The 17,009-nt window shown below is 43.2% G+C and overlaps 1 pseudogene across 1 annotated transcript; it reads left to right on the top strand.

Moving 5' to 3' along the window:
- The first annotated feature begins 1,047 nt into the window (after positions 1 to 1,047).
- LOC112694683 (uncharacterized) lies at positions 1,048 to 3,384 on the top strand (annotated as a pseudogene). The gene is made up of 2 exons (NR_157323.2): positions 1,048 to 2,628; positions 3,307 to 3,384. The product of NR_157323.2 is annotated as an uncharacterized protein (transcript).
- The last annotated feature ends 13,625 nt before the right edge of the window (positions 3,385 to 17,009 follow it).

Raw genomic sequence — 17,009 nt, 5'->3', positions numbered from 1 at the left:
CTACCACAACATATTTCAAGTTTTCGTGCGCTGGTGGAAGTGGGCCTAGTAAATCTAGGCCCCACCTTTGCAGTGGCCAAGTGGGCTAGATTAACCGAGTTAGAGACGAAGGTTGTTTTTTATCAATGGCACACTTCTGACTGTTTTCACATTTTTGAACTAGATCCGCTGCATCCGAAGCTGCCTTTGGCCAATAAAATCCTTGTCTGAAATCAGGTGTTTATATTCCGCTCGACAACGAGTACAGATTTAAACGTGTAATATCACTAGATAAAACGGATGCTAAATTTTAATCATCTTCGCCTATCACGATTTTTATATCGCATCTGTTTCGTTTGTCGCGAGTGCGACATCGTTTTTATTTTTATTTATTCAGGCTCTTCCTAAATTTTCGTGATGTTCGGAACGTCGTTGTTCCGAAAATCGGTGCGTCCGGTGATTATTTAAAATTCATCGCTCGCGCGAATACGAATTCGGAAGCTCGACCCACTGGATGATTTTTATCCCGGGCAAATTAGTTTGAACTCGACGACAAAAATATTCGGGGCAAAATAATCCGAATCGCGTATTATCCGAGAAAAATCGTGCGCGAGATTAATAATCAGGAGTATTTTGTAGTAAATTGATTAAAACAGATAAATGTAATTAGAGCCGAACTCGAATAATTTCTAATCAATTTAACTTCAACAAAAACAGTCGTAATTGAAATACCAAAGCTGAAATCCATGTAGTTCGGTCCGTGTGTTTCTTGTCTCGATTTGAATTTCCTGATATAAATAACGGGTGAAAACGCATCTGATTCCGAAAAATTCGCCAAATCAAATCCTGTCCAATTATTGTTGTCGATTCTAATTATTCGACCCTTTGATTCTCGCTTAAAATCGTGATTCAAAATATCTTCGATTTCCGTTAAGAAAAAGAGAGAGAAAAAGAAATTAAAAAAAGAAGAAGAAAAATATCTTCAGTCTTATCCCCGCCGCCTCTCCTCTTCCTGATATTCTCCCTGCGCGCGCTTATCCTCTTCCCTAGCACACCGCGCGCCCATCTCCTTCCTCTCCCTCCTCTACGCAGCGCACGCCTGGCTTGCCTCTCTTGTGCGCTGAGCTCCCTGGTGTTTTCTCCTCTCCAGTGCCGCGCCCTGGCTTCTCTCTCCCTCCATCTCTCTCTAGCGCGCGCTCTTCTTCCTCCCCGCGCTGTGCGTCCGGTTGAGTTTTTCCCCAGCCGCAGTCGAGCTCCCAGCCTGTGCGCTCTGCTTCTCCTTGCTGAGCGCCGCTCGCCCAGCCATCTCCCATGGCGCTTGGCTTCCTCCCTCCCTCCCCAAAGCTCCGAGCTCCTCCCTCACCCTGGTCCCGGTCCTCGGCGCGCCTGCTCCCTGGAGCTCGCCCATGCCGCTCGCTCCTCCGTGCCGGCGTTCTCTGCTCGACCATGGCGTGGACAGCCACCGAGCCCCCTCCACCCGTCTTCCCTCTGTTCAGAGCGCCGTCACCTAAAGTCCTTACGCGCTCCCTCTCCGCCCGGCCATGGAACTCGCCCCTGGCTCGGATTCCAGCGCCCCGCTCCCTGTTTGCCCCAGCTAGCCTGGCCGCTGCGTAGCCCCATCAGCTTCTCCTCCCTCAGCTCGTCTCTCTGCCCGCGCGCGTCCTTCCCATGGCTGTCTGCTAGAGCTGCTCCTTGCGCTCGTCTGACCGCCGAATCTGCTCCTCCATTTAAGGTCTGCGCAGGTCCGACCATGGAACTCTCTGCGTCGCGCTCGGTCCTGCCTTTCTTGCCACGCTCTGATTCTGTCTCCTTGCGCGCACTCTCAGATTCCGTCTCCCTCGCGCGTCCCTGTACCATACTTGTCCCCAGCCCTCGCGCTGGCTCGCCTCGTCGCCGAATTCCAGAACCCGCACCGTCGCTCAGCTCGCCCAAATTCTGGCCATGATTCCCGTCACGCCCTGTGTGCTCGACTTTGTCTTGTCGCAAAACCCCAACGTCGTCGAGCCTCGCTGCCCAGTCGAAGTCCCCTGCGCGCAGCCGTGGATTTCTCTACGCAGCGTTCCTGCTCCCCGGCCTCCGTCGTGCTCGACATCATGTAATTCATGTCGAAGCAGTAGCTGCGATCCCTTGCGTCGCGCTTGTCAGATCGAGTCTCGCGTCGTCGATTTGTGCAGATCCTGTTCGGCCATCGGTTTCGCCGGTTGTCGATTTCCTATTCGCCATGGTTATCACATCGGCTGTTCCTATCAGAGCTAGTCCAGCTCACCAGTCGTCGCGCCCTCTTTACCCGTTGAGCCGTGTGTTGCCGCGTTCACCTCGTTGTGTTGTCGAGGCTTTATCGGCGTACTGCTGTGGTACTTGGATCATGCTCACCTCAACTCAAACGAGTCGTACTGCTATCATCATCGTCAAATGGAAATTGTCACGCTGGCACGTCGATATCGTCGATCACCATCCTCGTCTACGCCAAGTCCCAAGCCGTGAAGACGCTCTTGTGCTGGCCACGCATCACTAGCTCGACAAAAAGGAATTCCATGAGTATCTGGTCAAAAGTAGAAGTTGTGTGCATCGTTCGCCAGACATGTGTGATCGAAGATATCAACCGAAAACCGTCATCGTGCTTCCGACTATCTCGTCGAATTAGTCAGGGTAAGCAAATTTGTTATTTGTGTTAGTGGATTGATGGATGGTTTGACTGGGTATAATATTTATTAGATTGCCTGAGTCGCTTTGGTAATTTGGTCGATATCGTAGGATGAAAGAGGTCTCAATAGGTCTCAGTGTTTACAGGACTGTAGGTAGTAAAAATGGGAAGTTTTATTAATATATATGATACACAGGTTAACCGGTAAATTAGTTTAGAAAGTTAATAAAAGTTCTTCTATAAAATTTTATAAGTGTTAGGTGTCCAAGAATTTTGAAGTTAAAGTTATAAGTCGTTTAGTGTGCTCTCTAAACTAGGTATGATATTCTATGTGTGTTGGTCGATTTCATGATTTGAATGGATGTTGATTGCTACTTCGAATATTTAGGATCAAGTAACATCGATATATTGGAACTAAAAATGAGTGACTATGTTTATAATTTATTCTTGCTTGGTAATAAAATTAAATATGATTAAACAGGAGAAACACGAATGCTGTAGTTACTATGTATAATTTATTGTTTTATGACTATTGCGTGTAGTCGTATATCGGTAACTAGTGTTTCCGTATGAAATTGTACAACGCCTCGCCGCTAGGTGTTTAATTCTCTATCGCGTAGCACTATTTAGGTTCGAAATATTCCTGTCTATATGCATTCATGTGCATAATGCATTTCATTCAGGTACGTTAATTAATCGCGTGATGCGGAAGACAAGCCAAGTCAACCCCAAGCGCGAGCTACTCCGCATGGTGATGCTGATGAACGAACCTGCCTGATCAAGTGCTAGGACAAGGATGATCGTCAAGTGGACGTCACCTAACAACACTAACCTAGTGTTATTCAGGCAAGCCCCAGTGCATTTTCCACCTCCTTGTGTTTTAAAATCTTTATCACCTTGTTTGATGCATTAGGTGATAGGAGTTGTGTGCTAAACCGTTGATGCATTTCCTTCCTTGAAAAATTGATTACCCTTCCTTGACACCCTTTTATAAAAAGGATTTTTATGATGCTTAGCCTTACTTTAGCAAACAAAAATGTTTTGTTTTAAAACAAAAGTGATGCTTCAGTGGGTGGGAATGTTTTCGAAAATAAAACTTGATGGTGGATCCATCACGGTCGTGATGGGTTCAACATCGGATAAGATGTACCTCTGCCAGGTACCAAACTTTGGGTTGAAAATAATAAAGCTGAGACCGGGCGATTGACTTGCACGAGAAGGGAGTCTCGGTGTAGTGTCTCCGTCTGAGTCGATTAAGGACCTTGTCGATGTAGGCCTGCTGACCGAGGACCCTTTAACTGGTCACATGCCTCGTCATGGGTAAGCTTTGCCTCGGGCAGACTAATACCAGAATAAGATAACACACAATGGGAGTGGAGAGATGGTGAGAGTAGCGTGTACCCTCCGTTGGCTAGAGGTTGGACGGTGGTGTATCTGTGCTCTCGGTTGGCGTGTCTTAAGAACCCCGGTGGCGAGTTGACATATGCAAGGGTTAAGTGCTACATATGTCGTGTGATTGGAGATCCTCAGCTGAGTATTAATCGATTCGGATCACCGTTACTTCTCGGACATGAAGACATGGTCACTGACTTACACGTAGCATTCTAGTGAACTTAAAGGGTTGATAAAAGACGGCTAGTGCAGGTCAAGTGATTGAACTAGGGTAGAAAGAACTCTAGATGCAGGTAACTTTACTTAACCTGACAAGTAAAAATGGACTTTTAAGGATCCACTCATAGTAAGCTTTTCTGCAAAACAGAGTCTTTGATTCTTGATAAGCCATACCTTGAATCTCTCTAGCCAGCATACCCTTGAGAGTCTTTTCTTTAGTCGGGTAAGTCTTGTTGAGTAATTCCGTACTCAGGGTTTTATTCCCTGTTGTTTTTCAGGTTTTAACTTTGTGCTGCTGTTGATGGTGTTAAGTGCCGGTGGGCTCGGCCTTCTTATAAGTCTAAGTAACCATTCTATACTTCTTATTGAAGATGGTCCCTTAAGCTAGCATATATTTCAAAACTATAAATAATTTATAACAGTTCAAAGTTATTTCTTTGAACCACTTTTGTAATCACTCCGATAAATACAATGTAAACTTGTTGTAACTTGTAAAATTTGGTAATAAGATTTCCGCTGCAAAAATGTTGGTGTGTGATTTGTGTTACTTAATCTTGCGATCCTGGTTGTTCGTGGTTTATCTGGGGTCCTTGGGGCACTCAGACGGATCCTGTTAAGTTATCTGGTGCACATGCATAGCAGTCTGAGGTTTTTGAGACAAGGACAGGTGCATGTGGGCCCAATAACATGGGAGGTTCTGCCACAAGGCCTGAATCCAATATGAGCTCCGCATATCCTTGCGTGTATTTCTTTCATTAGCTCTTGAGCTTCGACTCTAGACAAACACTTCAGCAGTGGAGAACAAACTCCTTGTTTGAACAATTCTCCTTCTATAATCATATAAGGTCTTGTTCTGTCTTGCATTCTTTTTATGTAAGCTTCGTCATCCAAAGAATAATTGTTTTGCAAGAAAGATACAATCTCAGTCCTCCAATCTTCGCTATGTACAGGTGAGATTGTAAGCACTGCTCACTCCATGAGCTCGACTGAAGGCACTTTTAGAGTTTCAAAGAATACTTCTGAAGGGAGTGGGAGCCCCTGTGCCGCTGATTTGGCTAGCAAATCTGCATGTTCATTTTCTCCTCTTGGGATTGTTGGGGACCTTCTTCCTCCGAAGGTCCTCAAAAACGTGACTGACTATATGTTTTCAGTATGACATGGATTATTGCAGGAGTCTTCAACTTCGGAATTATGATCCTTTCTCGTGACAAGGGTAAAAATGTAACCCGAAGGTGATAAAAATGGACGACGAAGCTATAGCCATAGAACTTCGGCTTGATGTGATGACGAAGACCAAGTATATTGATGACTAAAAAGGTCAAAGACTACTTAGTCCTTAATGTTTTATGTTATGATTGTAGATGGATGACAAGGACATATACGTAATTTCACGCGGGCTGTGTCTCGTGCCTATAAATAGACGAACAGTACCACAATACTGTTCACGCTAAGTTGTAATCACTCTCCCACATTCACGCCTTCGAGCAAGCCGAAGGTATCAATGTAATATCAATACTATTGAATATTTGTTTATGTCTTATGAAACACAGATATAAATGGATTAATAAGATCCAATCTTCATCTTTATCCTTTTGTATTCCTTTTCACATATTAAATAATGAAGGCATGACTTTCTTGATCTTTGTCTGATGAGTATTATCCCTATGTGGAGATAATGCTTCGAAAGGCGAAGATCCTTAATCTTTAACGATTGTGTTGCCTTGTTCTTGATTCATAGCATTTGAGAACAAGTGAACAACATTGGCGCCCACCTCCGGTGAACCTGCACGACCACCTTCGACAAGCATCCACCTTCGTCATGCCACCGAAGAAGACGACAGCGCCAGGGGATGCTCTACAGCCACTGGACACAAATTAGGATACACTCTCCCTGCGAGAAGCTAGGAGCCAAACGAGAAAGGCTACTAGCCCAACACTTCATGAGGAGGAACTGGACCAGGAGATCATGGGACATAGAAGCGATTCACCAGCAAGTACAGAGGAAGAAGGAAAAAATGCTTCGGCTGGCCGACCTCCAGAGGAAAATTGACAAAGCAGCTAAGGAAATGCGTCATCTCACTCGGGATGACCAAGACCGAAGGCCCCAACACAGCGAGCTTCGTCAAGAGAGCTCAATTAATGAAGATGACTGGTACAACGATTTTCACCATGGTAACTTTGCTTTCGATGATGCTTCTCCTTTGGCAGCAGAATTGCAGGCTACCTCGTGGCCACCATCCTACAAGCCACCTCATCTCCCCATGTGTGATGGTCATTCAGATCCAAAGCAGTTCCTAATGAGCTATGAGGCAACAACATCCTCGTATGGGGGCAATACTGCAGTCATGGCGAAGTCCTTCATCATGGCGGTTAGAAGTGTGGCTCAGACATGGTATTCCTCTCTTCGGCCAGCGACAATTACGTCGTGGCAGAAACTGAAGGACATGCTAGTCACCAGCTTCTAGGGCTTCCAAACGAAGCTAGTCACTGCCCAGGCCTTGTTCCAATGCACGCAGGACCATGAGGAGTACCTGTAGGCGTACGTCTGAAGGTTCTTGTGATTAACAGCTCAAGCACCTTTAGTGCCAAATGAGATTATCATTGAGGCCATGATCAAGGGACTCTGACCAGGACCCACAACTCAGTATTTCGCAAGGAAGCCGCCACAGACCTTGGAGAAGCTTCTCTAGAAGATGGATGAATACATCCGAGCTGACAATAACTTCCATCAAATAAGGGAAGAAGTATATAGGTATTCTGAGATGACTAGGGGCTTTGGAGGAAGACTTCACCCCAGGCATGTTCGAACAATCCACAATCCCAATGCAAATAATGATAGGGCGAACAACGCTCAAAGCAGCCTGCACAGCTCACAGTCTTTGGTCATGCAATAAACTTCCTACAGGCCACCAGTCCTAAGAGGCAAAGGGGGAGAAGCTTTGGAGGAAGGTTTGGTAATCAGCCCAGGAAACTGTACTGCTTATTCTGTGGCGAATACAAAGGACACACTACAAGGATGTGCGAAGTCACGATCCAGAAGCAGAAGGAAATCGCTGAAGCCGAAGCATGGCAAAGTCAGCCGAAGCAGATCTTACATACTACTTCGTGCAACTCTTCGTATATCCCACAGTATGTAGGCAATCAACAACCTACACTTTCTGTCGCTTTAGCAAGTCATTCCTAAGCTTCCTGGGTCCAGTTGCTACCACCACCACCACTGCCGACTGCCCTGACTCACAATCAACAGCCAGAAGGGCATCGCCAGGTTCAACAACAACATGACCTTCGGGAGGAGTCCGAAGCTCGCACAGTCAACAACACTGTGCCCGAGTCAAGGCATATCTACTGAAAATGTCACAGCATTCCGGCCAAATAGCGCCCTCATTCAATATACTTGTACTCTTTTTGCCTTTATGTTTTTTTCCTAAAAAGACAATGCAAAAAGGTTTAACCTTGAGTTTGAAGAAATAGGCATGTGATTACACCATCGAGTGTGGCAGCAATAGGTTACGAAGCTCCAAAGTCGTTCCTAAGGGAACGCAGAGTAAGTTTCGAAGCTCTAAAGTCGTTCCTAAGGGGATGCAGAGCTTAAATACCACCTAAATCAAAGGTGAAGAAGCTTCAAAGTCGTTCCTAAGGGGATGTAGAGCTTATCTCCAAAGTTGTTCCCAACGGGATGCAGAGCTAAAATACCACCTAAGTAAAAGGTGAAGAGACTCTAAAGTCGTTCCCAAGGGGATGCAGAGTCTGGGTGTGTATCCGTGTGGTTTTTTACCTTCGGCACAATTAACATTACGCATCATACAATCATATCATATCGCATAGCATCACATCATACATCATTTTGCATCACTAAAAAGTTGGGGAGGAACTAAAAAAGTTATTCTTTCGAAAAAGTTGGCCGGATTATGAAAAAGAATATTACAGCACAAGACATGTCTTCGGCAGATATATTTTCCCACAGGAAGTTAATCTTCGTCAGCAGTAATATAAGGAGAATTTTTTTTCTTCGTGAAGCATGAAAAGAAGGGAAGGTGGTTTTTCGCCAACAGCTCAAAAACAGTACATACAAAGCTTCATGCATCACAAAGAAATATATTATAGTGAAATACATACAGAAACTTAATGTTCGTTTCTTACAAAAGACGAAAGCCATATACAAAGAATTACACTTTCAAGAATACAAAGATTTAGTCTTCTTTCAGCACTTTTTCAGTGGCTTCATTTAGCAGTCTGTCGATGGCTTCGTCAACAGCTTCATTAGCGATTCTTATCATATCTAACACTTCCTTCATGGTCGAGTCAGCTTCGGGGTTATATGGCTTCGTTGGAGGTGAGAGTTCAGCTACATTATCAAATAAATGTTTGTTTATTCCGAAGCTGAAAACAAACTCCAAAGCTAAATCTTACTAAATGTACCTAAAAGTCTGGCGTGCTCTTTAGCTTCTTTAGTTTTTTTGGCCTCTTCCTGAGCATCGTGAGATTCTTTTAAATTTTTCCTAATAGCTTCGTCGGCTATCTCACAACCGCCCTTTATCCATTCTTCAGAGTAAAATTTACCGCTTAACGAAGACGCTTCGGCTGAAGGATTCTTAATGTCGTTGGCTGAGATAACAAATTCTGGCTGAACAACAGCCTTCACATGGTCACAGCCGACCTTTTCCAAAATTGATACAACCCCGCGGGCACCAGCAAAAGCACAGAAATCCCCTCGATCGCTGAGTATCTCATCAAAAGCTTCGACCTCCCAGCTGATCCACTGGATAACCCCATCGGGGTCACTGCGAATGAACCTCTGCTCCGAAGAGTATGCTCCCACCTTTGCAAAACTGTTCTTTAGATTCTTGGCGCATTCCAAGGATATTTTGTAGCATCTCTCTTTGGAGTCGTGGAGCTCTTTGGCATTCTTTTGTGCCCTTGATTTTTCAATTTTGCTTATTTCGTGCTTCACCATTGCAACTTCAATTGTTTTGCTCGTTTCTGCAAGCTTCTTCTTTAAATCTTCAACTTCGACTTTGTGAGCTTTGGCTTGTGCACTAAGTTTCGCTTCGCTAGTTTTCAGCCTATCCACTAAGGAAAGCAATATTTTATCTTTTTCGAGAGCTTCGTTCCTTAGTGTAATGACTTCTGACCGAAGATTCCCAAGAGCTATTTGACAGCTCTCAACTTATCCTTCCTTTTGGGCCTTTAAATCCTTACTTAGAATCAAGCCCTAATAAAAAATATGAGAACATAACGATAGCAAGAAAAGCTACAAATATAATTTATTTTACAAGAAAAAGTATATGCACCTTCAGGCTATTATAAGTAAGGCTATCTGCAAGATCATCCTTCGACATTGCAGATAGGCCGAGTTCAAGCTTTGGGTACCCTATATTTTTCATCATTTCTCGGCAAACATAGATATCTTTATTGTGTGGCAGACAATAAAGGAAATCATCCTCGTCATTTCCACTATACACTAAGGATCCTCGGGGGTACTTTAGATCCTTGGCATATTGTTTTGCTTTGACAATCTGCTCCTCTGATAACTGCTTCCCTGAAGCATGTCGCACAATGAATTCCAACTCTTTAGCATGTGCTTCAGGAGCAGGAGATTTGGGTTTTTCAGAAGCCCCCTCTTTTTCCAGGATTATCGGTGCGCTTTTCGAAGGTCTAGCTTCGGCGGGAACTTCTGAGGGTCCAGTTTCTGAAATAGTTTGCACCATGGCGGCCTTGTCAGATTTCTTTGAAGCTTTACCCTCTGTGCTAAGCGCTTCAGCAGAAGCAGGATTCGATGTCTTCACAGATTCCATAACAGCATCCAGCACGTTGACCATTCTTCTTTTCCTTGGAGTTGTTGCGGGGATGCTTGATGGCTTCGGTAGTTCTATTGTGCATGGTGGACTCAGTGCTTTTAGTTGCTCTGCCTCCTCCAGTTTCAGCTCTTTAGCCAGTTTTGTCCTAGCTTCGACTGACACAGAGCGACTTGGCTCTGCAATAGGAGCGGCCCCCTCAATTAGCTTCAGCACGTCGGCCGTTTCAATGCGCCTAGGCCAACGTGTCAAAACTTTAACCTTTTTTGACTTCGACGCGCTAGAAGTCACCGAGATAGCAGCTTTCCTCTTCTTTCCTTGCTTTCACGAAGGATAACAGTAGTCTGGATATACAAATCTGATGACATCAAATACCCTGTTCAGCCTCTTTTTGCCACTAGCCCCGAACGTAGTTGTCATGGTGTCATCTTCGGCCTTCGAATATGCTCCAAGCAATTCATCACTAGTCGCTTCTATGGCATCTAGCCAGTCATCATTCGGCTCATCAAACTCGTTCCTGTACCTGAAGGTATACTTTAGGTAGACTAAACCACCATGGATAGAGCCAGCAGCAGCCTCCTTTGGTATTTCCCACCCATTTGCAAGTGGCCACACTCTGTAAGCAATGTGCTCTTGAACCAAGTCCCTTGAGCCAATGTAGGTGCACACTGTGTTGAAAGCTGCCTGGCATGCTTGCACATCATTCCCAAGTGCAGTGGCTGGCATCCTAAGCCTGAAGCGAGACCATATAGGGCGTTGAATAATCCATATCACATCCTCCCTCTAACTTAGGTCATTCTTTACGTAAAACCATTCTTGCATCCAGGAGCCCGGCCACCTCTTCCGAAATGTAGGCACTGGGTAGCTTGCCTCAGATCGAGGCACGAAGCTATAACAACCATAGTTGTTGTGATACTACTCCTTTCCGGTAGCATTCGTCTCATAAGATAACTCATGAATGTTGCAAAAGCATCTTGCATTTGGTTCCAGTCATTGGCTCTTCATGGCCCATATAAAGATCCCCACTTTAATGATAGCTTCAGGAGTAAGTTGATGAAGGTAAATTTCAAAGGTTTTCAGAACTTCGACCAACATCTTGTCTAGAGGAAACCGAAGCTCGACTTTCATGAAGCTTCGAAAAATCACCAATTCGTCAGCTTCGGGAAGAGGAACATTATTCTCCCCTCTGGCCCTCACGATTGAGATATCACGAAAGTACCTCCCCCTCATTGCATCGATCTGCTCTTGTTTAATAGTTGATTTTCCAAAGACAACATGACTCGGTCTCCATGGCCGATCTTCGGCATCTTCATTTCCGCTTTCCACCTCGAAGCTTTCACTGTCGCTAGAATTTTCAAATATCCCAGCTAACATCTCATTGGCAATCTTCTCCACGTTGGTTTTTCCATGGCTTCGTAAAATCCGGCCAGCGCTGGGTCAATGATCTTCTTCTCGTCAGCCATTTGGACAATGGTTGCTAGAATGCCGAAGCTCAAAATCCAATCAAACTCGTCGAAGTAAGGAAGGTTAAAATAACAAACACAATGCGAGCAACTCAAATATCACGAAAAATACGCACAACACAACCTTCTATTTATATACTCAGAACCCCACAGTTTGGTGGGTCCCGCAGGTCAGTGTAATTCGCTATTCTAGCGAAGGGAAGGTGTTTTTTCGAATCTTCAGCTAAAGGCCTTCGTTCATGTCGCAGTCTAAATTTGTTACAAAGAAATAAATCAATACTGCGAGGGGCTACTGTTAGGGGCCTTATTCCTCCGAAGGTCTTCAAAAACATGACTAACTATATGTTTTTAGTATGATATGGATTATTGCAGGAGGCTTTAGCTTCAGAATTAAGATCCTTTCTCATGACAAGGATAAAAATGTAACCCGAAGGTGATAAAAATGGATGACGAAGCTATAGCCACAGAACTTCGGCTTGATGTGATGACGAAGACCAAGTATAATGATGACTAAAAAGGACAAAGACTACTTAGTCCTTAATGTTTTATGTTATGATTTTAGATGGATGACAAGGACATATATGTAATTTCACCTGGGCTGTGTCCCATGCCTATAAATAGATGAACAGTACCACAGTACTGTTCACGCTGAGTTGTAATCACTCTCCCGCATTCGCGCCTTCGAGCAAGCCGAAGGTGTCAATGTAATATCAATAGTGTTGAATATTTGTTTATATCTTATGAAATATGAATATAAATAAACTAATAAGACCCAATCTTCATATTTATCCTTTCGTATTCCTTTTTACGTATTAAATAATGAATGCGTGACTTTCTTGATCTTCGTTTGATGAGTATTATCCCTATGTGGAGATAATGCTTCGAAAGACGAAGATCCTTAATCTTTAACGATTGTGTTGCCTTGTTCTTGACTGAGAAACCTTCGAAAGAGGCTTCCATTCTTCAGATTGTATCAAGATACTTCTCGAGCTTCGGATCTCTTGCTCTGCTGATTTTATCAACGTGGCCTGTGATGACCTGAGTCAATTTTGAGGATTGCCCTTCTTATTCCCATCGCCTTAAGCTTTCAAAGCCCCAAAAGAAGATCTTCGTACTCTGCAATGTTATTTATGCAGTTGAACTCCAATCTGGCCACACAGCAGGTTTTGATCTTGGATGGTGAAATTAGGATAGCAGCTGCACCTGCGCCAAAGGTTCTCCATGAACCATCATAGAACATTGTCCAAGCTTTGTTGTCTATTATGCTTCCTTCGTCCTGAGCCCCTGGTGTTCAATCAGCAATGAAGTCTGCTAACGCTTGGGATTGGATCGAAGATCTATGGACAAAATCAATAGTGAACTCATTCAGTTCTGTAGCCTATTTTCCAACTCTCCTCGTGACTTTCTATTTCTTATAATGTCCTTGAGAGGTTGGGATGAAGGTACTATAATGTGGTATGACTGGAAATAATGTTGAAGCTTTCTGGAAGCCATCAATACAACATATAGTACCTTCTCCAGCTCTATGTAATTTCTTTTTGATGGACTAAGTACTTCAGAGACGATGTATACTTGGACCTGCTACTTCGCTTGACCATTTTGTCTCTCCTACACTAGCGCTGCACTGACTGTAGCGTGGGAAGCAGCTACATACAATAGCAATGGAGCTCCTGACGAAGGTGGTGTCAACGTTGTCAATTGTATCAGATATTGCTTCAGCTCTTCGAAAGCCTTTTGTTGAATTGGTCCCCATTGAAAGACTTCGGCTGATTTTAGCACTTCGAAGAATGACAAATTCCTCTCTACTGATCTTGAGATGAATCTGTTTAGAGATGCCAGCCTTCCTGTTAATCTCTGAGTACCTTTTCTTGTCTTTGGTGGCTCCATCTGAAGTATAGATTCTATCTTGCTTGGATTTGCTTCAATTCCTTTTGTTGATACAAGGCACCCAAGAAATTCCCCCTTCTTCACCCCGAAGACACATTTCTCTAGATTGAGTTTGAGACCAGCCTTCCTGAAATTGGCAAATGTTCCTTACAGGTCGGCAATGTGGTTTTCTTGCTTCATGCTTTTTACTATGATATCATCGACATATGTCAGGACATTCCTATCAATCTGAGAGCTGAGGACTTTGGAAGTCATTCTGCTGAAGATTCCTTCGGTATTCTTGAGCCCCTTGGGCATCCGAAGGTAGCAGTAAGTCCCACTAGGGGTTATGAAGCTTGTTTTAGGCTCATCTTTCTTCTTCATCTAGATTTGATGATAACATGAATAGGAGTCCAATAAACTCATAAGCTCCAAAGTGGCTGCTGTGTCCATAAGGGAGTCTGTTCTTGGCAAGCGAAACTCATCCTTCGGGCATGCCTTGTTGAGATCTGTAAAATCAATACACATCCTCCACTTTCCATTGGCCTTTTTCACCATCACAGTATTGACTAGCCACTCTGGAAATGTCACCTCTCTAATTACTTTGGCACTCATGAGTCTTTTGACTTCATTTCTTGCACCTTCGACTTTGTCATTGGACATCTTCTGAAGCTTCTGCTTCCTTGGTCTAATAGCTGGATCTACATTAAGTGAGTGTTTAATGACATCTCTGTTGACACCACAAAGACCATTAGCTGACCAAGCAAAAATATCCTTGTTGTTGAACAGGAACTTTAACATAGTTTTCTCTTGTTCATCGGACAATTGGGACCCCAACAACACCTTCTGCTTAGCTATGTCTTCGCACAGAAGCATAGGCTTTGGTTGATCTACTGAAACAACCTTGTCTCTTTTATGTTTATAATGTTGATGAGCTTCGGCTTCATCTATGTCATGGATGGCCTTTGAATCTGTGCAGTTCCCTTCGGCTTTTCTGGCAGCCTCTTGACTTCCATGCACAGCGATAGGACCTTGGTCAGAAGGTATCTTCATGCACAGATATGCTGGATGGAGTATTGCTTCGAAGGCATTCAGCGTCCCTCGACCAATCATTGCATTGTAAGGATAGTCCATATTGTAAATGTCAAATACAACTTGTTCTGTTCTTGTGTTATGAACATAACCGAAGGTGATTGGCATTGTTATCTTTCCAAGTGCCACTATCTGCCTCCCTCTGAAACCACACAAGGGGTGTGTTGCATCATGTATCTTGTCATCCTGCTCCTGCATCTGCCTGACGGCTTTTGTGAAGATGATATCTGTTGCACTGCCTATGTCTACAAGGACATTGTGAACTTGAAACCCTTTGATAATGCTAGATATGACCATTGCATCATTATGTGGGTAGTCCTTGAGCTGAAGGTCTTCCTGTGAGAATGTGATTGGTACATGAGACCACTTGGATTTTATGAAGGGTCCTTGCACTCAAACATGTTGTACCCTTCTTTGCGCTTCCTTCTTTTGTTTCTTATTGGCTGGTTCAGAGCTTGAGCCGCCTATGATTGGAAGCACCAGCTTCGTAGCCAAAGGTGTCGTCACAACTTGGTCACCTTGCGAAGCCATTGTCGTGGTCGTGGAAGTGAGTTCACTAGAGGTGGGCGCCAATGTTATTCACTTGTTCTCAAATGCTGTGAATAAAGAACAGGGCAACACGATTGTTAAAGATTAAGGACCTTTGTCCTCCGAATCATTATCTCGTCCTGGTTATAATGATCTTCAGACGAAGGTCACGAAGGACATGCCTTCGTGATTTAAGAAAATAATAGTCCATATCTATATGATATATGTAATCTAATCATTCATACATATATGTATTTTGTAATATACCCATGAACATTAACAAAATTTATATCACATTAATACCTTCGGCTTGCTCGAAGGTGTTGACGCGAGAGCAATTCAATCCAGCGTGAACAGTACGAAGGTACTGTTCACCTATTAATAGGCACGGGACGCAGCTCGGGTGAAAATACATTTATGACCTTAATTTGTATGCATAACCGTAACATAAATCATCAGGGATTAACTGGTCTTTTTCTTTTCGGTTCAGCACCATGCTTGACCTTCGTCATCATCTTAAGCCAAAGTTGTCGTCCTTCGGTTAGAAGCTTCGATATTCGTCATTATGGTTCTCAGATAGTATCTTCGTCTTGAGGACCTTCGGCAGAGAGGATCCTCAACATCACTTTGTCAGCGATACCTTTCTCTTGATGATCTTCGGTGGAGAAGAAGACCCCCAACATAAATGATTAATTGTCTCGATTTTGTGACAAAAACAATATTGTTTACTGCCTTGCCAATTTCGGTTAGCTAGATTGTCTTTAGTTAAAATAACACTTTTAATTAAGTACCATAGAAACATCTTAATCTTTAGGGGTGTTCTCATTTTCCTTATTTTCTTATTTATTATATTAGATACGTCACTACAGATCAAGGCCAAATAGTGAGATTTCACTGAGCACTATCCATTCGGATATAAAGTCTAGCGAACTTCATCCTCTCTTTATTCTAGCACAACATTAGAAATATGTGGCAATAAGTTATTCAAAACATCTAATTTGTGACCAATTAAATCTCGTGCCTCTCACTCGTTTTTCAAAAATAACTCACTATATATATAGTGCTCTAGTCATTAAAAATAATCGATTAGCATTTGTCGCGTCCAATGCAATCCAATCCAGAGTAGAGATAGCATTGAGTAAATACCCGTCAGATATTACTATCTCATACTCATACCAACGACGAAAAATAGCTCCGTCGGGTCACTTATATCTTCTTGTATGTATGGATTGACATCTATACCTATACTCATGTGGTTATGAGTCACCCCTCGGGTCACCCGTACCCACAAAGATTAAACATCTACATTATACAAATGTCAAGTATATCCATCTAAATATGATTATAAAATTTCTAGCATCATTCAATCATCTATTCAAGAATATCATAGATAATTGAATAAAGTAGCAACACTAGAATAAACTATGTAACACATTATATGTTTTATTACATGGTCATTAAATAATTGTTAAGCCTTATATGATATTATCGTTCCAAAGGTTGTTAAATAGTGAAAAAAGATGGATAACTAAAGCCAAAGTTCATGCTTTTGGGCTAAGTTTATATCGGGTATTTTATATCCACAAGTTAACAAGTATGGGTGAGGGTGGAACGTTCTAATGCTTGTTTAATCATTAGGTGAAGGTTTTGCCTAATAAAAAATTTAGTGGTAGAACATTTAGCTTATATACCCATCTTAATATATAGTAAATATCTATCGAGTAGTTTAGGGTACTAATTACCATCTCTAATCCAGGGACATGAGTCGCTTTCTCGACTTGCACGTTCCTGGTGCTTCTGAAGTCTGAACCGTACGTATCTACTATTCTACTGTCAAAGATCTAAGGAAAAAATTGCCCAACTGTGGCACACGCCATCAATCAATACAGTAAGGGCAATGTCATGAGAGTGACACTGCTGTGACATGTCCGACTGTCCTTGTCGGCTGTTGATAAGAACAGGGGACAATCATTCACGTTGCTTTCTCGATTTCCACGTGATTGGGGGGCGAAAAGTTCGACATGGTTGGTT

The sequence above is a fragment of the Zea mays genome, chromosome 4 (genome assembly GCF_902167145.1).
Source record: "Zea mays cultivar B73 chromosome 4, Zm-B73-REFERENCE-NAM-5.0, whole genome shotgun sequence".
Taxonomy (NCBI): Eukaryota; Viridiplantae; Streptophyta; class Magnoliopsida; order Poales; family Poaceae; genus Zea; species Zea mays.
The sequence above is the reverse complement of the archived record's forward strand: the minus strand, read 5'-3'. Positions and strand labels throughout refer to the sequence as shown.